We start from the raw sequence: 27,341 nt of genomic DNA on the forward strand, positions 1-27,341 counted from the left end.
CCACCATCACCTTGATACCAAAACCAGACAAGGATGTCACAAAGAAAGAAAACTACAGGCCAATATCACTGATGAACATACATGCAAAAATCCTCAACAAAATACTAACAAACAGAATCCAACATCACATTAAAAGGATCATACACCATGATCAAGTGGGGTTTATCCCAGGAATGCAACGATTCTTCAATATACGCAAATCAATTAATGTGATAAACCATATTAACAAATTGAAGGAGAAAAACCATATGATCATCTCAATAGATGCAGAGAAAGCTTTCGACAAAATTCAACACCCATTTATGATAAAAACCCTGCATAGAGTAGGGTTAGAGGGGACTTTCCTCAACATAATAAAGGCCATATATGACAAACCCACAGCCAAGATTGTGCTCAATGGTGAAAAACTGAAACCATTTCCACTAAGATCAGGAACAAGACAAGGTTGCTCACTCTCACCACTATTATTCAACATAGTTTTGGAAGTTTTAGCCACAGCAATCAGAGAAGAAAAGGAAATAAAAGAATCCAAATCGGAAAAGAAGAAGTAAAGCTGTCACTGTTTGCAGATGACATGATAATATTCATAGAGAATCCTAAAGATGCCACCAGAAAACTACTAGAGCTAATCAATGAATTTCGTTAAGTAGCAGGATACAAAAGTAATGCACAGAAATCTCTTGCATTCCTATGCACTAATGATGAAAAATCTGAAAGCGAATTAAAGGAAACACTCCCATTTACCATTGCAACAAAAAGAATAAAATACCTAGGAATAAACCTACCTAAGGAGACAAAAGACCTGTATGCAGAAAATTATAACACACTGATTAAAGAAATTAAAGATGATACATATAGATGGAGAGATATACCATTTTCTTGGATTGGAAGAATCAACATTGTGAAAATGACTCTACTACCCAAAGCAATCTACAGATTCAATGCAATCCCTATCAGACTACCACTGGCATGTTTCACAGAAGTACAACTAGAAAATCTCACAACTTGTATGGAAACACAAAAGACCCCGAATAGCCAAAGCAATGTTCAGAAAGAAAAACGGAGCTGTAGGAATCAGGCTTCCTGACTTCAGACTATACTACAAAGCTACAGTTATCAAGACAGTATGGTACAAAAATCAAAATATAGATCAATGGAACAGAATAGAAAGCTCAGAGATAAACCAATGCACGTATGGTCACCTTGTCTTTGATAAAGGATGCAGGAATATACAGTGGAGAAAAGACAGCCACTTCAATACGTGGTGCTGGGAAAACTGGACAGCTACGTGTAAAAGAATGAAATCATGAAACTCCCTAACACCATACACAAAAATAAACTCAGAATGGATTAAAGACCTAAATATAAGGCCAGACACTATCAAACTCTTAGAGAAAAACATAGGCAGAACACTCTGACAGAAATCACAGCAAGATCCTTTTTGACCCACCTTCTAGAGAAATGGAAATAAAAACAAAAATAAACAAATGGGACCTAATGAAACTTAAAAGCTTTTGCACAGCAAAGGAAACCATAAAGAAGACGAAAAGACAACCTTCTGAATGGAAGAAAATATTTGCAAATGAAGCAGCTGACAAAGGATTAATCTCCCAAATTTATAAGCAGCTCATGCAGCTCAATATCAAAAAAACAAACAACCCAATCCAAAAACGGGCAGAAGACCTAAATAGACGTTTCTCCAAAGAAAATATACAGCTTGCCAGGAAGCACATGAAAGAATGCTCAATATCATTAACCATTAGAGAAATGCAAATCAAAACTACCATGAGATATCATCTCACATTGGTCAGAATGACCATAATCAAAAAATCTACAAACAGTAAATGCTGGAGAGGGTGTGGAGAAAAGGGAACACTCTTGCACTGTTGGTGGGAATGTAAATTGATATAGCCACTATGGAGAACAGTAGGGAGTTTCCTTAAAAAACTAAAAATAGAACTACCATACTCCCCAGCAATCCCACTACTGGACATATACCCAGAGAAAATCATAATTCAAAAATAGTCATGTACCAAAATGTTCATGGCAGCTCTATTTACAATAGCCAGGACGTGGAAGCAACCTAATTGTCCATCAACAGATGAATGGATAAAGAAGATGTGGCACATGTATGGAATGGAATATTACTCAGCCATAAAAGGAAACGAAATTGAGTTATTTGTAGTGAGGTGGATGGACCTAGAGTCTGTCATACAGAGTGAAGTAAGTCAGAAAGAGAAAAGCAAATACCATATGCTGACACATATATATGGAATCTAAAAAAAAGAAGGAAGAAAATGGTTATGAAGAACCTAGGGGCAAGATGGAAATAAAGATGCAGACCTACTAGAGAATGGACTTATGGATATGGGTGGGGGAAGGGAAAGCTGGGACAAAGTGAGAGAGTGGCATGGACATATATACACTACCAAATGTAAAATAGATAGCTAGTGGGAAGCAGCTGCATAGCACAGGGAGATCAGCTCGGTGGTTTGTGATCACCTAGAGGAGTGGAATAGGGAAAGTGGGAGGGAGGGAGATGCAAGACGTGAGAGATATGGGGATATATGTATATGTATAAATGATTCACTTTGTTATAAAACAGAAAGTAACACACCATTGTAAAGCAACTATACTCCAATAAAGATGTTTTTTTAAAAAAAATAAGAATAGAATCCTTTCCAAAAAAAAGTGTGTTTCAGTTACAGTTGTGTGTTAAAAAGTGAAGGCGTGCCAATTATTCTGCAAATATGAATTGATGGTGATACATACTGAAATTATATTTATTTCTCCAACTCCTCAATTAGTCATCTTGGCTGGCAACTAGCCCTCCTCCAAAGATCAATTTAAGCTCATCTCTACCATAAAGCAAAGCTTCCCAGAGAAAACCTCCCAGACTTCATTTCTCATGCTCCTTGAGCCAATCCATCTCCTTCCTCCTTCCACATATCTCTCATCTTTCCCTCTAAAGGCAATGACATTGGTACCTGAAATGAAAATACACAGAAAACAGGTAAGAAGAGATCAATAGACTTTTTCCTAAGTTAGTGTGTTGGGTAAACTGTTACAAAAAAACTGAGACTATATATCAGTTGTCCCTTCAGCAAGTGCTACAAACGAGGAGTAGCTGTAAATGTTTTAAATGAAAGCTATTGTACATTTTTTTCCACCACGGAGAAAAACCACCCAATGACATCCTAGGGAATAAAAGGAGTTAGGCCCAAATCAAGATATTATAGCACTGATACTTCCCTTGCTCTATAAACCTGCAAAGTAAACAAAGAGAAGGAATACTTCTCAATACAGTTAATGAAATTGGTATAACCTTGATAACAAACCCTTCCAAAAAGCAGCACCAAAAAGAAAACTAAAGTTGTCTCACATAAAAAAAATCCTAAATAAACTACTGCCAAATCAAACCCTGCAAAATATTTAAAGTATAACATGTCATGACCAAGTAGGGTTTGTCTTAGGAAGGCAAAGATGGTTCAATAATAGGAAATCTCTTAATATCACATTACATCATTGGCTCAAAGGATATGTTATATGATCAGTTCAGATAGATTTGATAAAAATTTAACACCATTTTCTGATAATTCTTAGTAAACTAGGAATAAAATAAAATAAAGGGGTATTATTTAATATGATAAAGAATTTCTTGTGCTTTATAAGAAATAGCATAGTACTTACTGGCAAATATATTAGAGACTTCCCTGCCAAAATCAAATCAAATCAAAGATGCTCATTATAGCTGCTGATGTTCAAATTATTCTTTTTTTTAATTCTCTTTTTAAAATTAATTTATTTATGTATTTGGCCACACCGCACAGCTTTGGAATCTTAGTTCCCCAACTAGGGATTGAACCCAGGCGCCCTGCAGTAGAAGCATGGAATCCTAACCACTGGACCGCCAGGGAATTCCCTTCAACATTATTCTTGAAGTGGTAGCCAATGCAATGAGGCAAGAAACTGAAATAAGAAGTGTTAACTATTGAGCAATTATACAAGCTATCATTATTTTTACAGATATGATTCTATAGATAGAAAACCCAAGATAGTTGATTGAAAAGATAAGACAAATTTGAGAGATCACCAAGGTGGCCAGGTCTTATATTGTCTGTTTCATGTAGTACAAATATAGTGTTAAACATCTTGTGTTCAAACAACATTTATGAGTTGAATATAATTGAAAGAATTAACTGAAAAGAAAAGAACTTTCTACAGGAAGCTGAATCCTTCAAGACCATTTCATAATGTTGCTGTGCCTTAGGATTTTCACTCTGAACACTAATTTTTTTAGATTAAAGTCTTGGTTATTTGAGCTTTCTGTTTTCTTGGTTTGGGGATGAATTAAATTTATATGCTTATGAAATTGTGCAACGAACTTATATTTATTGTGTGCCTAAAGAATGTCTTGTACATGTTATTTATATTATCTTTTATAATCCTTAAAACTCTCTAAGGTAAGTAGTAGTATCTCCATTTTACAAATGAGGGTACACTCAGAGGGATGAAGCAATTTTCTCTGTGTCATTACAGCACTTAGTAAGTGGTGGAGCTGGAGCTTGAATGCAATTCTGTGGCTTACAATAATGTATCCAATATCCCTGCAAAGGAAAATGTATTTCCTGGAATAAAGTTCTGCAGAATACAATGTGTAGAACATGGCATGCACAATTGGGGTGGCAATACTGAAAATAGAAAAGCAAGCTCACATTTTCCATGTTGAAGGATAACCTCAGGTGAAGCCAGATAGGTATACCCTTTTTGGGAAAAAAATAAAATTGAATTGGCTCTTCCTAAATTAAAGTATTGAGCAGCACTTCCATCCTAGGGCAGGTACTAATGTAAATGACCAGAGAGTGTACACAAACTGAGCATTGGAAGTTCCCAGTTTGTCCTGTTATAAGAAGAATCCAATGTGACTCAGGTTGAGCCTTGTCTCTGATTAAAGGGACAGTATATGCACAGCAGGACAGCATCTAGCCATCTCAGACTATTCTGGGACACAGTCAAGAGCCATGTTGCATACGTGTGGTTCTCAATGTAACTGCTATGTGTGGTTTGGCTGGTCAGCTGTCATGGCTGCACTCCTCCCCAGTGAAAGGGAACCAGAGGACCACCCGCCCACCCTTAGCAAGGCTGACAAAATTACTTCTGGGGATAGCACATGGCACCAGCCATCTGGGCCCATTGATGAGGTTGACCTGCCCACAGGAGGATAGGATAGCTCTGATGATTTATGTCATGCCACCAGATCAGATTCTCTCTCATTCCTCTGCTTTGCCCAACGAAAAGGTTAGGATGATAAATTGTCAGTATAACCTTTAACATGTTTAATGAGTTAACACATCTCAACTGCTAAAGCAATCCATATGATTCATGTGCATACTGCATACAACAATTTCTTGCATTTTCTTAGCACCTCACACTTTCAAAAATTTGATTCTGTTTCTATCTCATTTATCCCCAGAGCTGAAGGTTGAATGCCCCAGATTTCAAGCCCAAGTGAAGAGGAGAATGGTGCTACCATTAACAGAAATGAAGGAAATGGCACTCAAGGCTTTACCTAGAGCACTGATTCTCAAGCTTGGCCACACATTAGAATCACCCCAGGCGCTTTTAAAAATGCTCATGTCCGTGTCCAGCTCCAAACCAGTTGCATCAGAATCTCTAGGGGTGGGGTCCAGACATTGAGAGTTTTTGAAGTTTCCCAGGTGATTTCAATGTACAGCCAGATTTGAGAACCACTAACTTAGAAGATGAGTTCAATCTGAAGCATGTGAGTTCCAAGAAACAGGAATGTGTTCAAGAGGCAATGTCACAATGGTAGTTGGAGACATGGGCTGTGATTTAGGAAGTATGATTCTCCATAAGTGTTGAAGCCCTGGAAATAAATATACTCATGAGAGAGTATATAAGTAGAGAAAAGCAAGAGCCTGGAGGCTAACCTTTGCTATTCATAGTAAGATTTCTCTGTTAACCTAGTTTAAAAATTTTTTTGCAGCCATGTGGTTTCAAAATGAAAAAGACATATTTGACTAATAGAGGCCTTTGTGGAAGGAACTGTGCATGTATCTAAAGGTAACTAAGGGTGTAATGTATTTAGACATTAAAAAAAACTTTAATTGAAGCTCTGCAGCAAAGGTTATCATGCTTTAAGTTGTGTCACCATGCACCATGCAATTAGAGGGGCCATCCTATGAAGAGGGCTTGAATGCAGGGATAAAGGGTAATGACAAGCACACATCTTACTTGGTTGGGAAGCATAAACAGTAGAGTTTCTATAATAGCTATTTCTGGTTTTATTTAACATTTTTATATATGGTCTGAATGAGAGTTTGCAGTGATATGTCTAAGTTCTTAGATGATGAATCATTTAGTTCAAACACCCATTCAAAGCTCTGCTACTTACTGGCTGTGTGACCCCTGACAAGTTACTTAACCTCTCCTGTCCTGTTTCCTCGGCTCTAAAATAATGAAATTGGACATAAACGTCTCAGCTAGAAATTCTATAGCTTAGCTTAACTCAGCTCCCTTCTCTGTGTCTACAAAGAAAACAACACATAATCAAGTTCTTTAGTTGATTAGAGCAATGTTAGAGCGTGACGATTATGGGGTCAAGGATCAGAGAAAGCAATTGTTAGAATTATTCACTATACAGAGTTCATTGTAACCAGATCGGCAAAGCACTGTTTCTGCCAGCCATCTGCTGGATCATAAAAATAGCTTTGTTATACAGGACCATACTTTATAATTGGATTTAACCTGTATCACAGATTTCTTCAACAATAAATTTATAAAACTCTTATACAGCATTTTAGAGCTGAGGTTCACAGGATTTTAGAGTAAGAGGTCACCTAGTCCATTCCTATATTTGGCAGAAGGAGAGAGAAATGCAAACAGGTGAAGTGCTTTGCCCAATGTTAGACAGCAAATAACTCATGGAGCTATATCTCCAGGCAACTAGTCCAGTTCTCTTCTTACACTCAGTTCCCAAAGCAGTCAGAAATATAGCCATTTGTGTCCTCAGGCCCAACCTATTTTGAAGCTGTTTGGTACGCCTGTCAGGCACAGATGTGGCTTGATAATGTGATGAGAAATGAATGTGATGATTATAGCTGCTATTTCTTGAGTACCTATACATTCCAGGCATTGTGCTAAGTACTGTGCATTATCTCACTTAATCCTCCTGACATTTCTTTTGAGGTAGATATAATTGTCCCAATTTTCATAAATGAAAAAATTCAAAGAAGTGAAGTAACTTGCCCAAGATCACACAGGCATTGAATGTTAGAACTAGAATTCCAGCCCAGTTCTGAAAGAATAACAAAGCTCAAGCTCTTTCCACAATTTTAGTATTTACCAAACAGTATAATCCAGAACATTAATTCAACAAGAGATAGATAGGTCTTTTTCGAAAAATGTTCTCTGTGCCAAATAGGTTTGGGAAATGCTGCATTTCATATTCCACTCTGGAGAGTCACATTTCTCGTTCGTGTATTAAAAGATTTGAGAAGTCTTCAGTGAAGAAATCTGTTTATTGTTCCTTAACCCTATTTTTTCCCAAACTCTTTTTGATCAAAGCATCCTTTTCCTGAGGACATCTGTTAATATCACACAGGACTCTGGTACTGTCTGGGACGTAGTGTAAAAACACTGCACTAGACGACACGATCCATTCCATTTATCTTTACAATCCTCCTCACAGACTGCTGCTCTTAGGCCTGGCGTTTTCATCCTAACCATGAGAGTGACAAAGACTTGATGTCGCAAAATATTTCTTTACCAAAAACATACGTTTGTCACTTTGGGAACATCTCTGGTGACATGAAGGAATCTATACTTCATGGAACTTTGAGAGACCATTAGGCGTCTAAAATGTCAGCAGTTAGTGTGACTGTTTTAGTGTTGCCTGAACCACAGTAATATTTTGATATTCTTGACAATATTTTTGAGTCTTTCCCAAACCAAACCAGAACTGAGCCAGAAAAGTTTCACAGCTGATCATAACTTAACTCATGGAGTCAATTGCTTTGTGGAGCCTGAGGCCTCAAGCATGAGCCTCTGCTGCAAAGGCTAGAGAGGAAATCCTTGGATGAAGAATGCAAGCCTTCTCACATCGGAAATACTTTAGAGACTGGGATGTGATGGGGTGGGGTGGGAATCAATTTGCACAGCCCTACCTTTTCTTGGCTTTTTGTCGTGCTTAGAGCAGATGTTGGAACTGTAATCTGGGCTCTGAACATGGGCATTCCATGTGGTGCTCATTCAAAATTCTCACTCTTCTTTGAAGCTAATGGCTTCCATCTTCTTCAAATGTATTGAACTTGCCACATGTATCTGTGCATTCTCTCTGTTTACAATTCTTATGGCGTGAGATAGAACATGAAGTAAACTCTTAAGGTTATAAGATTTGAAGATACAGAGTATGTTGAAGGTTGTTTTTCTTTTTTTTTTTCTTAATAAAAATTACCAATCCTCATCTGCCAGCCATTGTCCTTACTTTCCTCCTTATTGCTTATCACTGAAGAAATCTTGGCCATGTCCAGTTCTCTGGTGTAGCTCTCTATATAAAGGGAGGGAAGCATGAAAGTGGGGAGCCTACTACCTATATAACCAAAGAACAAATTAAATTAACGTTTATTGAGTACCTACTATGAGCACATCACTTTCACTTATTTAGTCTGCAAAACAACTCTGTAAATTGACTGGCAATTTTTGATGCTGTTATTGGTATTCTTAGCATGACTATGATTCAGTAGAAAGTACAATGAACTTGGAGTCAGAAGAATCTTTGTCCACTTGCTTCAGTTGTTCATTTATTCATTTAACACACATTGTACTGAGCACTTACTATAAAAGATATGCTTTACGTGCTGGAGATACAGAGATGAATAAGGCATAGCCCTTGCCCTCAAGGAGTTAAAAATTTAGTAAATTGAACAATCACATAATCAGAAAATTGTAATTTGATGGGTGCAATAGTTTATTAGGGGAACACAAAGGAATTGTGGCCTGAGCTGAGTCTTAAAGAATGAGTAGGCACTGAGAAAAAGATGAACTGAAGAAGGGCACTTCAGGCAGAGGGTATGGCATGAAGGAAGGTACAGAGGCAAGAGGTGTATGGAAGAGGGTAGGGAGGGGGCATAGTGGATATAGAGCCAGGGCTTAGATGTCTATGTTGAACTATATGCAGTTCGGTGTTGCTTTTAAACTAGTGGATGTTTTATAAATTTATTTTCATAGTTAACAGACTATGTTTTAGAGCAGTTTTAGGTTTATAGAAAAATTGAGCAGAAATAGTCCCCATATACTCTCTCTCCCCCAACCCTTTGCAGCCACTTATCTTTTTACTGTCTCCACAGTTTTGCCTTTTCCAGAATGTCACACAGTTGGAATCATGCAGTATGTAGCCTTCACAGACTGGCCTCTTTTACTTAGCAATATGCATTTAAAGTTCCTCCATGTCTTTGTGTGGTTTGATAGCTTATTTGTTTTGACTGCTGAATAATATTCCATCGTATGATGGACCACAGTTTGTTTATCCATTCACCTATTTTTTTTTCTCTTTATTAAATTTATTTATTTATTTTTGGCTGTGTTGGGTCTTTGTTTCTGTGCAAGGGCTTTCTCCAGTTGTGGCGAGCGTGGGCCACTCTTCATCGCGGTGCGCGGGCCTCTCACTGTCGCGGCCCCCCGTTGCGGAGCACAGGCTCCAGACGCGCATGCTTAGTAGCTGTGGCTCATGGGCCTAGTTGCTCCACGACGTGAGATCCTCCCAGACCAGGGCTCGAACCCGTGTCCCCTGCATTGGCAGGCAGAGTCTCAGCCACTGCACCACCAGGGAAGCCCCTATCCATTCACCTATTGAATGATATTTTAATTGCTTCCCATTTTTGGCAATCATGAATAAAGCTGCTATAAACATTCATATGCAGGTTTTTATTTGAATATAAGTTTTCAACAAATTTGGGCAAACCTAGGAGTATGATTACTGGATTGTATGGTAAGACTATTTTTAGCTTTGTAAGAAACTGCCAAACTTTCTTTCAATGTGCCTATACTATTTTGCATTCCCACCCACAATGAATGAGAGTTCCTGTTGCCCTGCATCCTTGCCAGCAATTAGTATTGTCAGTATTTTGGATTTTAGCAATTCTAGTAGGTGTGTAGTGCTAGCTCATGCTTAATTTGCATTTCCCTAATGACATATGATGTTGAGCATCATATGCTTATTTGTAATCTATATATCTTCTTTGGTGAGGTGTCTGTTTCAATCTTTTGCCCATTTCTTAATTGGATTATTTGTTTTCTGATTGTTGAGTTTTAAGTCTTCTTTTTATATACTGGATACCAGTCCTTTACCAGATATGTGTTTTGCAAATAATCTCTCCCAGTCTGTGGCTTGTGTTTTCATTAACTTAACAGTATCTTTCTCAGAGCAGAAGTGTTTAATTTTAATGAAGTCCAGGTTTAACAATTTTTTTCTTTCATGGATTGTGCTTTGGGAGCTCTACCTGAAAATCTACGGCCAAACCCAAGGTCAGGCAGATTTTTTTCATATGTTATTTTCTAGGAGGTTTTTTGTTGTTTTGTTTCAGAATAAGGAACTTTGGCTTTTTAATTCCTTTTGAGAGTTTCTGTAGTTGACTACTTTTTTCCTGCTATGCCATTCACTTTGAATCTGTATTACCTCAATTGCTCAGAGAGAAAAAGGACAGGGAGTCCTCATTTAGAAAACATTTCCTAATTTTTTTTTTTTTCTTTTTTGCGGTACTCGGGCCTCTCACTGTTGTAGCCTCTCCCATTGTGGAGCAAAGGCTTCGGACACACAGGCTCAGCAGCCATGGTTCACGGGCCTAGTCGCTCCGCGGCATGTGGGATCTTCCCGGACCGGGGCACGAACCCGTGTCCCCTGCATCGGCAGGCGGACTCTCAACCACTGCAGCACCAGGGAAGCCCCCAATGAGAAGCCCGCACACTACAGTGAAGAGCAGCTCCCGCTTGCCTCAACTAGAGAAAGCCCGCAAGCAGAAATGAAGACCCAACGCAGGTAAAAATAAATAAATAAAAATAAATAAATCTATTAAGAAAAAAAAACATTTAGAGAAGAGCTAACACCCATCCTTCTCAAACTCTTCCAAAAATTTGCAGAGGAAGGAAAACTCCCAAACTCATTCTGTGAGACCACCATCACACTGATACCAAAAGCAGACAAAGATACTACAAAAAAAGAAAACTACAGACCAATATCACTGATGAATATAGATACAAAAATCCTCAACAAAATACTGGCAAACAGAAACCAACAACACATTAAAAGGATCATACACCATGATCAAGTGGGATTTATCCCAGAGATGCAAGGATTCTTCAATATATGCAAATCAATCAGTGTGATACACCATATTAACAAACTGAAGGAGAAAAACCATATGATCATCTCAATAGATGCAGAAAAAGCTTTTGACAAAATTCAACACCCATTTATGATAAAAACTCTCCAGAAAGTGGGCATAGAGGGAACCTACCTCAACATAATAAAGGCCATATATGACAAACCCACAGCAAACATCATTCTCAATGGTGAAAAACTGAAAGCATTTCCTCTAAGATCAGGAACAAGACAAGGACATCAACTCTCACCACTATTATTCAACATAGTTTTGGAAGTCCTATCCACGGCAATCAGAGAAGAGAAAGAAAGGAAAGGAATACAAACTGGAAAAGAAGAAGTAAAACTGTCGCTGTTTGCAGATGACATGATACTATACATAGAGAATCCTAAAGATGCCACCAGAAAACTACTAGAGGTAATCAATGAATTTGATAAAGTTGCAGGATACAAAATTAATGCACAGAAATCTCTTGCATTCCTATACACTAATGATGAAAAATCTGAAAGAGAAATTAAGGAAACCCTCCCATTTACCATTGCAATAAAAAAAAATAAAATACCTAGGAATAAACCTATCTAGGGAGACAAAAGACCTGTATGCAGAAAACTATAACACACTGATGAAAGAAATTAAAGGTGATACAAACAGATGGAGAGATATACCATGTTTCTCTACTGGAAGAATAAATATTGTGAAAATGACTATACTACCCAGAGCAATCTACAGATTCAATGCAATCCCTATCAAATTACCAATGGCAGTTTTTACGGAACTAGAACAAAAAATCTTAAAATTTGTATGGGGAAACAGAAGACCCCAAATAGCCAAAGCAGTCTTGAGGGAAAATAACGGAGCTGGAGGAATCAGACTCCCTGGCTTCAGACCATACTACAAAACTACAGCAATCAAGACAATATGGTACTGGCACAAAAACAGAAATATAGATCAATGGAACAAGATAGAAAGCCCAGAGATAAACCCACGCACCTGTGGTCAACTAATCTATGACAAAGGAGGCAAGGATATACAATGGAGAAAAGACAGTCTCTTCAATAAGTGGTGCTGGGAAAACTGGACAGCTACATGTAAAAGAATGAAATTAGAACACTCCCTAACATCATACACAAAAATAAACTCAAAATGGATTAGAGACTTAAATGTAAGTCCGGGCACTATAAAACTCTTAGAGGAAAACATAGGAAGAACACTCTTTGACATAAATCACAGCAAGATATTTTTTGATCCATCTCCTAGAGTAATGGAAGTAAAAACAAAAATAAACAAATGGGAGCTAATGAAACTTAAAAGCTTTTGCACAGCAAAGGAAACCATAAACAAGATGAAAAGACAACTCTCAGAATCGGAGAAAATATTTGCAAATGAATCATTGGACAAAGGATTTAATCTCCAGGATATATAATCAGCTCATGCAGCTCAATATTAAAAAAAGAAACAACCCAATCCAAAAATGGGCAGAAGACCTAAATAGACATTTCTCCAAAGAAGACATACAGATGGCCAAGAAGCACATGAAAAGCTGCTCAACATCACTAATTATTAGAGAAATGCAAATCAAAACTACAATGAGGTATCACCTCACACCAGTTAGAATGGGCATCATCAGAAAATCTACAAAGAACAAATGCTGCAGAGGGTGTGGAGAAAAGGGAACCCTCTTGCACTGTTGGTGGGAATGTAAATTGATACAGCCACAATGGAGAACAGTATGGAGGTTCCTTAAAAAACTAATAATAGAACTACCATACACCCCAGCAATCCCACTACTGGGCATATACCCAGAGAAAGCCGTAATTCAAAAAGGCACATGCACCCCAGTGTTCATTGCAGCACTATTTACAATAGGCAGGTCATGGAAGCAGCCTAAATGCCCATCGACAGATGAATGGATAAAGAAGATGTGGTACATATATACAATGGAATATTACTCAGCCATAAAAAGGAACGAAATTGGGTCATTTGTAGAGACGTGGATGCATCTAGAGACTCTCATACAGAGTGAAGTAAGTCAGAAAGAGAAAAACAAATATCGTATATTAACGCATATATGTGGAACCTAGAAAATGGTACAGATGAACTGGTTTCCAGAGGAGAAATTGAGACACAGTAGTAGAGGAAAAACATATGGACCCCAAGGGGGGAAAGCAGCATGGGGTGAGGGTGGCAGTTGATGAATTGGGAGATTGGGTTTGACGTGTATACACTGAGGTGTATAAAATGGATGACTAATAAGAACCTGCTGTATAAAAAAATAAATAAAATTAAATTTAAAAAATAATAAAATTTCATTTCAACTGTTAAAAAGAAAAAGAATTATTGTTTTAAAAATTTACCTAGAGAAACTAAAGTACCATTCATTTTCCCCCTGTAACAGATGGTGCTCAAGGATTCACGTATCAAGGCCATTTGCTTAGCTCATCACACTTTAGTTGTTCTGTTAGCAGGCAGGCTTTGAATGTGCTTAATCCTTCTTTTCTCCTCCTTGATAATGTCTGTACTCTGGCTTCAGCTCCCATGTGTTTTTGTGGAGCCCTTTTACATTTTGAATACCAATTTCTTTTAAGATTTCCTTCAGGTACGACACAGCCTGTTTTGTGATGTCCACCAAGTCCTTAAGATTATAATATTGATGTTTCTCAAAAGCTGAAAACAGCATGTCTAAAATGTGTTATCAGCTCGAGCTCGTTTTCCATCTTCTTTTTCCTTTCATATTCAATATTGTACTGATGATTAACAACAGGTTTGTAATTGGTTGTCACAGCTTTGTTCAGTTGCTGTAATAGCCTTACAGGTTTGGAAGATTCTTCTATTTGTAATCTCTTTAATCTCATGTACTTTTCACTGGCAGTGGGTCAGCATTCAACTCTTTGTACCACTATTCCTTCCAGTGAAAGCTTATCCGATGAGCTCTTATTAGACACTGTTAATGCCTGTCCCCCAACACTTTGCAAGGCAAATATATGTACTCTAGGAGCACTGCCTGAAGCTGATTTTCCGCCAATATCATGAATATTTGCAAGAGCTTCATTCAAAGTAAATGACACCTCCATCCTTCCTTGATTTTTGGCAATCCACAGTTTCCCAACTTCACCTCTTCCAGGACCTTTAGCCCATTGCCGTGACAAATATTTAGGAACCTCCACCAGCCACACTCTGGTGTTCTGTTTGGCGCCAGTCAGGCTGAGTTCCCCTCTTTCCTCCATGGGTCTGTCACCAACGGAGGCGTGCAGGCCACAGCAGCAGCCCCAGGAGCTGGGGGCCTACGGGGCAAGGGACCAGAGCACAGGGCAAGCCCTGGCCGGAGGCTGATTGTGAAGAGCCGGGGTCCACCTGCCCAGATGCTGGGAGCCCAGGGGCCTTCTAGGAATTTTAGAGTTTTCTATTTTACATTTAGTTCTGTGATCCATTTTGAGTTTATTTTTGTGAAGTTATAAGGACAGTGTCTAGATTCTTTTTTGCATGGGCATGTCCACTTGTTCCAGCACCATTTGTCGAAAAAACTATTTTTTCTCCATTGGATTGCCTTTGTTCCTTTGTCAAAAATCAGTTGACTATATTTGTTTGGGTCTATTTCTGGGCTCTCTATTCTGGTCCATTAATCTATATGTCTATTATTCCACCAATACCACACTATCTTGGTTACCATAGCTTTATGCTAAATTTTGAATCAGGTAGTTTTAGCCCTCCAACTTTGTTCTTATTCTTCAATATTGTGTTGAATATTGTGAGTCTTTTTCCTTTCCATATAAAATATAGAATCAGAGGTTTTTGTATCCACAAAATAACTTGCTGGGAGTTTTACTTGGGGTTACATTGAGTCTATAGATCAAGTTAAAAAGAAATGACATTTAACAATACTGAGTCTTCCTATCCATGAACACAGAATATCATTCTATTTATTTAGGCTTTTATTTCTTTCATCAGAGTTTTCCTCATATAGATCTTGTACATATTCTGTTTGATTTATGCATAAATATTTCTCCTTTTTTTGGTGCTAAAGTGTTTTTTTTTATTTCAAATTCCAGTTGTTCATTGTTAGTATAGGAGAATAATTGACTTTTGTATATTGGGCTTGTATCTCACAGCCCTATTATATTTGCTTATTAGTTCCAGGAGCTTTTTGGCCAACACTCTGATATTTTTTACATAGAAAATCATGTCATCTGCAAACAAAGACAGTTTTATTTCTTTCTTCCCAATCTGTATGCCTTTTCTTTTCTTGTCTTACCTTATTGCATTAGCTAGGAGCTCCAGTGTGATGTTGAATTAGAGTGATGAGAGAGGACATCCTTGCCTTGTTCTCAGTCTTAGGGCGAAGTCATCTAGTTTCTCAGCATAAGTATGATATTAACTATAGATATTTTTGTAGATTTTTTTATCAAGTTGATGAATTTCCCCTCTATTCCTAATTTGATGAGAGCTATTATCATGAATGGATCTTGGATTCTGTCAAATGATTTTTCTGCATCTATTGATACAATCATATGATTTTGCTTCTTAAGCCTGTTGCTCTATGATGGATTAAGTTTATTTTTGAATATTGAATCAGCCTTGTGCACCAGGAATAAATTCCGCTTGGTCGTGCTGTATAATTCTTTTAACGTTGTTGAATTTCACTTGCTAATATTTTGTTGAGGGTTTTTGCAACTATTTTCAATGAGATGTTGGTCTGTAGTTTTCCTTTCTTATAATGTCTTTGGCTTTGGCATTAGGGTACTGCTAGTTTCATGGAATGAGTGAGGAAATGTTCCATCTGCTTCTGTTTTCTGCAAGAGGTTGTAGAGAATTGGTACAATTTCTTCCCTAAATGTTTGGTAAAATTCACCAGTGAAACCATCTGGGCCTGGTACTTTCTATTTTAGAAGGTTATTAACTGTTGATTCAATTTCTTTAATATATATAGGCCTATTCAGATTATATAGTCAATTTCTTTAATATATAAACAAGTTATCCTTTACATATTATATATACAGATTATATATTTCTTCTTATATGGGTTTTGATAGATTGTATCTTTCAAATAATTAGCCAATTTCATCTAAGTTGTCAAATTTGTGGGCAGATTTGTTTTGTTCATAATATTATTTTATTATCCTTTTAATGTACATGAGATCAGTAGTAATGGCCCTTCTTTTATTTCTGATATTAGTAATCTGTGTCTTCTCATTCCCTTTCTTGGTTAGCCTGGGTAAGGGTTTATCAATTTTATTCATCTTTTCAAAGAACCAGCTTTTCGTTTCATTGATTTTTTTTTTCTATTGCTTTCCTGTTTTCAATTTCAATTATATTTGCTCTGATTCTAATCGTTTCTTCTCTTGGGCTTACTCTGAATTTAATTTGCTCTTCTTTTTCTAGTTTCCTGAAGTGGAAGCTTAGATTAAATATTTTCCAAAATCATTTAGATCTTTTTCCATATCTTTTTCCATATATCTTTTCCAAAATATATATGATTTTCCAGCTACTTTCTGTTATTGATTTCTATTTTAATTCCATTGTAATGTGAGTATATAGTTTGTATGATACCTATGCTTTTAAATTTGCTAAGGTATGTTTTATGACACATAATGTTTATCTTAGTGAATGTTCCGTGTGAACTTGAGAAGACTGTATATCCTGCTATTGTTGGATGAAGTATTTTATAAATGTCAATTAGATCTAGTTGATTGATGGTGCTATTCAGCTCAATATATCCTTACTGATTTTATGCCTGCTGGATATTTCAATTACTGATTGAGGGATGTTGAAGTCTCTATAATAGTGGGTTCATCAGATTTTGCCTCAATTTTGTGACACTCTGTTGTTAGCCACATACACATTAAAGGATCTTATGTCTTGGAGAATTGACACCTCTATCACTATATAATGCCTCTCTTCCTTCCTGATCATTTTCCTTCCTCTGAAGTCAGCTTTGTCTGAAATTAGCTTGCTTTTGATTACTGTTAGCATGGTATATCTTTCACCATCCCTTTACTTTTAATCTACCTTTATCTTTGTATTTAAAGTATGTTTCTTACAGATAACATATAGTTGGTTATTGCTTTTTTATCCACTCTGGCAGTTTCTGTCTTTTAATTGGTGTATTTATACCATTCACATTTAAAGTGATTATTGATATAGTTGGATTAATATCTACTATATTTGTAACTGTTTTCTATTCATTGTCCATTTCTTTGTTTCTTTTTCTGTCTTCCACTCTTTCTGCCTTCTCTGGTTTTAATCAAGCGTTTTATATGATTCCATTTTCTTTCCTCTCATATCAATTATACTTTAAAAAAATTTTAGTGGTTGCCCTAGAGTTTGAAATACACATTTATGACTTATTCAAGTTTGCTTTCAAATAACATTATACCACTTCAGAGGTAGTGCAAGTACCTTATAGCAGAGTATTCCCAATTCCTCCCCCTATCCCTTATAGCATTGCTGTCATTTGTTTTACTTATCCATAAGCTATCATCACTGAATACATCTTTGCTATTATTATTTTAAGTAAACTATTATCTATTAAATCAATTAAGAATAAGTAAAATAAAAGATTTGATTTTACTTTCATGAATTCCTTCTCTAATGCTCTTCCTTTATGTAGATCCAAGTTTCTGACCTATATCATTTTCCTTTTCTGAAGAACTTCTTTTAACATTTCTTATAAGGCAGGTCTTCTGGCAACAAATTCAATCAATTTTTGTTTGTCTGAGAAAGTCTTTATTTCAACTTCGTTTTTGAAGAATAATTTTGCTGGATACAGAATCCTAGCTTGGTGTTTTTTTTCTTTTAACACTTCAAATATTTCACTGCACACTCTTCTTGCTTGAATGTTTTCTGAAGAGAAACCAATGTAATTTTTATCCTTTTACCCCCCTCTAGCTTCTTTAAAGATTGTCTCTTTGTCTTTGATTTTCTGCAGTTTGAATATGATATGCCTAGGGGTCAACTTTTTGGTATTTGTCCTACTTGATATTCTCTGAGCTTCCTGGATCTGAAGTTTGGTGTCTGTCATTACTTTTAGAAAACTCTTATTTGATATTACTTCAGGTATTTCCTTTGTTCCTTCCTCTCTTTCTTCTTCTGGTATTCCCCTTACGTGTATATAACCTCATTTGTAATTGTACCACAATCTTTGGACATTCTGTTCCATCTTTTTCATTCTTTTTTTTTATCTTTGCATTTCATGTATAAAGTTTCTATTGACATCTTCAAGCTCACTAATTCTTTACCATCAAAGGCATTATTTTATATTGCGTTGGGTTTTTTTTTGATAGCCAACTTTTTATCTTTTAATTCAATGTATTTAAACTTAAAAAAAGTTCACCCATTTCTCCTACCCCCCCAACCCTCACCTCTGGCAGCCACCAGTCTGTTCTCTGTATCTATGAGCTTGGTTTGTTTGTTTGTTTATCTATCTACCTTTTTAAATTCTGCATATAAGAGAGATCATACATATGGCATTTGACTTTCTCTGTCTGACTTATTTCACTTAGAATAATGCCCTCAAGGTCCAGCTATGTTGTTGCAACTGACAAGATTCCATTCTTTTTTATGGCTGAGTAATATTCCATTGTGTATGTTATACCACATCTTCTTTATCCATTCATCTGTTGATGGACATTTAGGTTGTTTCCACATCTCGGCTATCATCAGTAATGCTCCAATGAACATGGGTGTGTGTGTGTGTGTGTATATATATATATATATATATATATATATATATATATATATATATATATGGGTTAGTGTTTTCTTTTTCTTCAGATAAATAGCCAGGAGTGGAATAGCTGGATTAATTGGTAGTTCTATTTTTAATCTCTTGAGGGACCTCCATACTCTTTTCCATAGTGGCTGCACCAATTTATATTCCCATCAACAGTGCACAAATGTTCCCTTTTCTCCACATCCTCGCCAACACCTGTTATTTCTTGTCTTTTTGATAATAGCCATTCTAACAAGTGTGAGGTGGTATTTCATTGTGGTTTTGATTTGCATTTCCCTGATGATAAATGATGTAAAGCATCTTTTCATGCACTGCTTGGCCATCTGGATGTCTTTGGGAAAAAATGTCTATTCAGATGTCCTGCCCATTTTTAAATTGGGTTGTTTGGGTCTTTTGCCATTGAGTTGGATGAGTTCTTCATATATTTTGGTTGTTAGCCCTTATCAAATATATGACTTGAAAATATTTTCTCCCATTCAATAGGCTGCCTTTTCATTTTGTTGATGGTTTCCTTTGCTATGTAGCATCTTTTTAGTTTGATGTAGTCCCACTTGTTTATTTTTGCTTTTGTTTCATTTTCTTTTGGTGTCAGATTCAAAAAATTGTCACCAAGACTTATGTCAAGTAGCTTACTACCTATGTTTTCTTCTAGGAGTTTTATGGTTTCAGGCTTTCAAGTCTTTAATCCATTTTGAATTAATTTTTGTGTATGATGTAAGATAGTGCTCTGGTTTCATTCTTTTGCATGTGATTGTTCAATTATACCAACACTATTTATTGAAGAGACTATCCTTTTCCCATTGCATATTCTTGGCTCAATTGTCATAAACTAATTGACCACATATGTGTGGGTTTATTTCTAGGCTCTCTATTCTGTTCCATTGAGCTATGTGTCCATTGTTATGCAATGCCATACTGTTTTAATTACTATAATTTTGCAATATAGTTTGAAATCAGGGAGTATGATGCCTCCAGCTTTTTTCTTCTTTCTCAACATTGCTTTGGCTATTTGAAGTCTTTTATGGTTCCATACAAAGTTTGAGGTTGCTTGTCCTATTTCTGTGGAAAAAATGCCATTGAAATTGTGATAAGGATTGCACTGAATCTTATATTTCTTTGGGCAGTATGGACATTTTAACAATATTAATTCTTCCAATCCATGAGCATGGAATATCTTTCCATTTATTTGTGTCTTCATTTTCTTTCATTAATGTCTTTTAGTTTTCAATATATAGGTCTTTCACCTCCTTGGGTTTGTTTGTTTATTTTTGCGGTATGCGGCCTTCTCACTGTTGCGGCCTTTCCCGCTGTGGAGCACAGGCTCCAGATGCACAGCCCCAGCGGCCATGGCTCACGGGCCTAGCCGCTCTGCGGCACGTGGGATCCTCCCGGGCCAGGGCACGAACCCGCGTACCCTGCATCGGCAGGCGGACTCTCAACCACTGCGCCACCAGGGAAGCCCTCCTTGGGTTTTTTAAATGAAAAAATACTTTATTGCTGAAAAATGCTAACCACCATCTGAGCCTTCTGAGTGAGTCACCACCTCCTTGTTTTAACTTATTTTTAGGTATTTTATTCTTTTTAGTGCAATTTTAAATGGAATTGTTTTCTAAATTTCTCTTTCTGATAGTTCATTATTAATGTATAGAAACAGAAGTGGTTTTTGTGTATTGATTTTTGTATCCCGCAACTTTATTAGCTCTAAGAGTTTTTTGATGGAGTCTTCAGGGTTTTCTATATATAATATCATATCATGTACAAATAGTGATAGTGCTGCTTCTTCCTTTCCAATTTGGATGCCTTTTATTTATTTATTTATTTTGCCTAATTACTGTGGCTAGGACTTCCAATACTGTGTTGAATAAAAGTAGCAAGAGTGGGCATCCTTGTCTTTTTCCTGATTTTAGAGGAAAAGCTTCCAGCTTTTCACCATTGAGTATGAAGTTAGCTGTGGACTTGTCAGCTAACTTGTCAGCTAATATGGCCTTTATTAAGTTGAGGTAACACACTTTTTGAGAGTTTTATCATGAATGGATGTTGAATTTTGTCAAAATGTTTTTCTTCATCTATTGAGATGATCATATGGTTTTTATCGCTCATTTTGGTAATGTGGCATATCACATTGACTGACTTGCAAATGTTGAATCATCCTCGCATTCCTGGAATAATTCTCACTTGATCATAGTGTGTATGATCTTTTTAATGTATTGTTGACTGGTTTCCTATTATTTTGTTGAGGACTTTTGCATCTATGTTCATAAGGAATATTGTCTTGTATTTTTTTTTTCTATGGCATCCTCATGTGACTTGGATATCAGGGTAATGCTTGCCTCGTAAAATGAGTTTGGGAGAGTTCCTTCCTCTTCAAATTTTTGGAAGAGTTTGAAAAGGATAGTTATTAATTCAATTATCTTTGAATGTTTGGTAGAATTCACCAGTTAAGCCTTCTGTTCCTGGACTTTTGTTTGTTGGGAGGTTTTTGATTACTGATTTAATTTCCTTCTAGTAATCAGTCTGTTCAGATTTTCTATTTTATCATTATTCAGTCTTAATACATTGTACATTTCTAGGAATTCATTCATTTCTTCTAGGTTGTCCAAATTGTTGGCACGTAATTGTAGTCTTTTAAGATCCTTTGTACTTCTGAGGTATCAGCTATAATATCTCCTCTTTCATTTCTGAGTCTGGTTCTGATGCTTGGTTTATCTCTCCAGGCTGTATTTCTAGCCTTTTAATATGCCTTGTAATTTTTGGCTGAAAACTAGACATGATATACTGGGTAAAAGTAACTGAGGTAGGTAGGCCAGTAATGTAAGGTTTTATGCTCATCTGACTAAGAGTTAGGCTGTGTTTACTGTTTGCTGTAGCTGTGGTGCCAGAGGCTAAAATTGTCTCCATAGTTCTTGTCTTAGTCTCTTCATGTGGTCTTTGGATGTCCCTGGAAACTTCTTAAGTAGGGTCTGAGACTTGCAGTGTTTTTGTTTGTTTGTTTTTGTTTGTTTAACATCTTTAATGGAGTATAATTGCTTTATAATGGTGTGTTAGTTTCTGCTTTATAACAAAGTGAATCAGCTATATATATACGTATGTCCCCATGTCTCCTCCCTCTTGCGTCTCCCTCCCATCGTCCCTATCCCACCCCTCTAGGTGGTCACAAATCACTGAACTAATCTCCCTGTGCTATGCGGCTGCTTCCCACTAGCTATCTGTTTTACATTTGTTAGTGTATATATGTCCATGCCACTCTCTCACTTCATCCCAACTTACCCTTACCCCTCCCCGTGTCCTCAAGTCCATTCTCTGCATTTGCGTCTTTATTCCAGTCCTGCCCCTAGGTTCTTCAGAACCTTTTTTTTTCTTTTTTTGGATTCCATATATATGTGTTAGCATACGGTATTTGTTTTTCTCTTTCTGACTTACTTCACTCTGTATGACAGACTCTAGGTCCATCCACCTCACTACAAATAACTCAATTTCGTTTCTTTTTATGGCTGAGTAATATTCCATTGTATATATGTGCCACCTCTTCTTTATCCATTCATCTGTTGATGGACACTTAGGTTGCTTTCATGTCCTGGCTATTGTAAATAAAGCTCTGGCAGTGTTTTTAGCTGTAATCTCATTATACAGGAGTGCTGTTAATGTTGTGATAAAGTGTGGGTAGAATGGAAGCATTCACTAGTCTTTTGATTAGTTCTCAATCTTTTAGTGTGCCTGAGTTGGGTATTTCCTATCCCCCAGGTCAGTTCAGCTCTGGTAAAACCCCAGTCAGTTAGGCTCTGATAAAAGTTTTCCTTGAGGGCAGGCCTTGTTAAAGAGAATAGAGAGGTCTGGATATATTTCAAAATGGCTGCTTTTCCTCTCCCCTTGCTAGAAGGACAAGAGAATTTTTCTCCCATCTTCACTGTGGGAACCTGGTAGCGCTCTTGAAGGTAAAATGCATGAAAGTGTGGAGAACCCCCTAAGGCTGGGCCCACTGGGGATTTTTAGCCCTTGAGCTAGTCCACACTGAGCATCTAGCAATTTGTCAATTACAGTTTTAAAGTCTTCTTACTGATACTGGCTTCAGCTGCAGGCTTCTTCACCCAGTCTGCTATGAGTCTCCATATCCACCGGTCTGTCTCTCCATCTTACAGAACAGCAGTTTGCCTTGTGACCTCAATTCTCTGATGGATCTAAGAAGTGATTTTAAGTTTGCTCAGCTTTTTTCTTATTGTGAGTGTGGGAGTGATGGCTTTCAAGCGCTTGACACGTGAAGCCAGAAATTGGAAGTATATACATTTATTTTTTAATTTTCAAAACACATCTAGAAAAACGTGAATCTTTCTGAAGTTTCAGCTTACCTGAAAATATTTACAGGCTGTGTGGCTTTGTGCAATTTAATCCATCTCTTCATCTATAAAATAAGCATAATAATAACTACTTTGCCGGATTGTTATAAGACCTAAGTGAGATATGTAAAGCATCTAGCAAAGTGCATGGCTCATATATATTCAATAAATGTTAGCTTTAGTTATGGTGTCATTTATCTTCATCAGAACCCTAGGCTTGAACAGAGACAAAGTGTACAAAGTATTCCCTAATTTAGAAGATGAAGAATCAGAAGAAAATGGCCCACTTGCCTTATTGTCAGTTTGTGACAGAGTCAGGACCAGACTCAGGCTAGGACTGCTGCTGGCTTCCATGGCCCTGATGCTATTACAAGACCCCTTTTCTTAATATCAGATAGCAAACAGCCTGGCCACATTGATCAAAACCTGTCAGATCTCAAATTTACTACTATAAAAGCAGTCCCAAGGACTGCACAGCTGTTTGTCCCACTCTGATGTATTTGTGGGGTTTGCCTGCAGAAAGCATGATGATTACAAATAGAGGGTATTAGAATGATAGAAAAATGTAGCCTGTTACCACGGAAACAGACATGTGACAGTGGTAGTGCCCTGAGTAGGTACGAAAAAGGTTCTGAAGCATATAGAGAAAATAAATCAATATATCTAAAATGTTATAGAACTCAGCAGATGTTACTGCTTTTGCTCTGGTCAAGATGCTCATATCTAATATGGGATAGTTCTAGCTCCCTGATATTTTCTCTCTAGAAGACAGGAAACCACAATGGCCTCAAACAAAAGAAATGAGAATGGCGGATATAGAACCAGGGCTTAGAGGACCATGTTGAAACTCATAAGAATTATTTACTGGCCATGGTGGTTTTCCATCTTCTAGAGAGAAAATACCAGGGAGCTAGAACTCCTATACTGCTGAGATGATGTACTCACTAGCCCCTATGGGAAGTGCGATACAATTTAAGGATAATCTTGTCCATATTTTTTCATCCTCATTTTTTTCTGAGGGATATGCCAAATGTCCACTGAATAGATGGAAGCTCCCTGGGAGCCCTTCTGTGACACAAGAAGAAGTGGAAGATAGGGCTTTGAGCCCCTGTTATTCTCAGCACTCTTCATGGCATGGCCATTTTGGAAAATAAAGATAAAAATTTTAGTTAGCTCCTTGCCTCCCGCTGTATACCTGATCTATACCAGATTAATTAAAGATTTAAATATGAAAAATGAAATCATGAAAGAACTAGAAAAAAATATAAAGAGCTACCTATATAATGCTGTTGTATCCAAATTTAAAATGATAATGTAGAAATGTAGCTATTGACATAGAAGAAAGTTATCAAACAACATTTTTATTTGATCACATTTTGTAAAAATACATATTTATATGCATAGGAAATTTCTAGATATGCAGAAAATGTTAATAGTGGTTATTTGTGAGTAGTTTTTTTAAGCTATTTTTTTCCTTTTTGGTCCCCTTTTCTATGTATGTAGGTGTGCATGCATTTAAGTATGTATAATGAGTAGTATTTCTGGTATAAAAATAATAAAAGTTAACAAAATTTTTTTAACATCTTTATTGCAGTATAATTGCTTTACAATGGTGTGTTAGTTTCTGCTGTATAACAAAGTAAGTCAGCTATACGTATACATATATCCCCATGTCCCCTCCCTCTGCGTCTCCCTCCCACCCTCCCTATCCCACCCCTCTAGGTGGTCACAAAGCACCGAGCTGATCTCCCTGTGCTATGCGGCTGCTTCCCACTAGCTAGCTATTTTACATTTGGTAGTGTATATATGTCCATGCCACTCTCTCACTTCATCCCAGATTACCCTTTCCCCTCCCCGTGTCCTCAAGTCCATTATCTACGTTTGCGTCTTTATTCCTGTCCTGCCCCTAGGTTCATCAGAACCATTTTTTGTTTAGACTCCATACATATGTGTTAGCATATGGTATTTGTTTTCCTCTTTCTGACTTACTTCACTCTGTATGACAGACTCTAGGTCCATCCATCTCATAAAAGTTAACGAAAAATTTTTAACTTCCCTTTCCCTCTTTTCCCTTGTACATATAGGTCAAACTTCCCTTGTAGATATAGGTCAGACTTCCTCCAGGAATTTATTTTTCCTCAACTAGCCAGTATAATTCCTTAAGTCTCCCCCCTTTAGTACTTTCCTATTCAACTGTAAGTTCTCTGAGGATAGAGTTGTGTTTCATTATTTACTGTGCCTTCCCTAGGTGTGCTCAATAAGGACTAGGTGCATGGTGATCGTCTGATTTCCTCAAAGCCTGCTTTGAAGTCTGATGCAATAGTACTTACCCTTTAACCAGCTGAAATGGTCAGCAACTTGGCCAGGGCTAACACAATCTGTCTGTGAGGCCAGTGGCTGCAATGGCTGTCATCTCACTGCTTTCCCAGGCTGAGGTGGCTGACTGGTTGGCTGGTAGCTGGTTGATGGGGTTATAGGCCTTTCTGTGTAAATCCTTCCCCAGACAGCTTTCTGGTTCAAGGAGGTGGCCCTTCTCAGGCTGTCTCTTAGTCAGTAGTATCTGTGTAGCTGTGCTTCCTTGCCAGAACCTCTGTGTACATTCTCAGGAGCTCTCAATGTTGTTAAAAACATACAAGATAGGCAGTAAAGAAAGAAGACCAAGAACTGGGAGGAGAGAAAGAGAGGATGAGGATAAAAGAGTGGAGGATCATGACCTTAAGTGCAGCAGGTTGCTTAACCCAACCATAAACATCCCCTGCGCATAATAATACCTACTGTTGCACGTGAAATTACTTTGCCAGGGAAGTCTACACAGACATTGGTTTTCGAGGGACCTGTGCAAGCTCTGATGGCCACGCTGGCAGCCCTCCAAGTTAGAGACTTCACTGACTTCTGATTGAAGTCTGCTCAGACAGAATCTTTGATAGAGCCTGCTCTTATAGGTAAAGACCATTCCAAGCTTGTTGCAAGAATAAAATGAGATGATAGATGGAAATAGATTTTTTAGTCTATAAAAGAGTATACAGGGGCTTCCCTGGTGGCGCAGTGGTTGAGAGTCCGCCTGCTGATGCAGGGGACACAGGTTCGTGCCCCGGTCCGGGAAGATCCCACATGCCGCGGAGCGGCTGGGCCCGTGAGCCATGGTCGCTGGGCCTGCGCGTCCGGAGCCTGTGCTCCGCAACGGGAGAGGCCACAACAGTGAGAGGCCCGCATACCGCAAGAAAAACAGTATACAAATGCTGATCTTTTTGTGAGCTCCTGAGGGCACTGACAGGGGTTTATTGTTGTCCAGTAGGGTCTTCATGGGAGTTTGGAACAGATTTTTAAATATGTGCGCCTAAAGAAAATCAAATCCACCTACAGAATGAAGTGAATTGAGTCCCCAGTAGGGAAAAACATGCCTGCATGTCTGGGAGACACCTAAATTGTGTATGTCTGAGGAGTGATTGTTACCTAACTATGTGAGAAAAGCCTTGGGTTTTCTGAGTGCCCTCGATTAGAAATGTTTTCTTTAGAAGTAATTCCCCAGAAAATGCTTGTGATTTCATTGTCGATGAAACTGTTGGCACTTCTTTTAAAGTGTCTGTTAACTTATGTTAAATTACAGTGGGAGTGCATGTGGCCCCCAGATGAATGTATTATGGTTGCACCGTTTTAATAACTAACAATTTGAATAACGATAAGGAAGTGACTAAAAAGTAAACTGCCGCTGCTCTGCTCCTTCCATGAAAATGACCCTTTTCTCCTTCCAGCTTCAACACATGAGACTTCACATCACTTCCTGACCTGAATGCGTGACTCTTCAATCTCAGGACTTGCATAATTAATGGAATGCCGTCCTAAGGTTGTTGAGTTCTGCATTTCTGGGCATTTCATCTTTATGGC

General features: G+C 37.5%; 1 protein-coding gene and 1 pseudogene across 3 annotated transcripts in view; one reads left to right on the forward strand and one right to left on the reverse strand.

The window, feature by feature from the left end:
* The window catches only part of EDA (ectodysplasin A), a 359,938-nt gene that overhangs the window by 318,769 nt on the left and 13,828 nt on the right, over positions 1 to 27,341 (forward strand). The gene's annotated exons all lie outside the window — the stretch shown is intronic.
* LOC114906619 lies at positions 13,882 to 14,623 on the reverse strand (annotated as a pseudogene).

Source organism: Monodon monoceros, unplaced genomic scaffold, assembly GCF_005190385.1.
Source record: "Monodon monoceros isolate NGI ecotype Baffin Bay Population unplaced genomic scaffold, NGI_Narwhal_1 Super_Scaffold_22, whole genome shotgun sequence".
Taxonomy (NCBI): Eukaryota; Metazoa; Chordata; class Mammalia; order Artiodactyla; family Monodontidae; genus Monodon; species Monodon monoceros.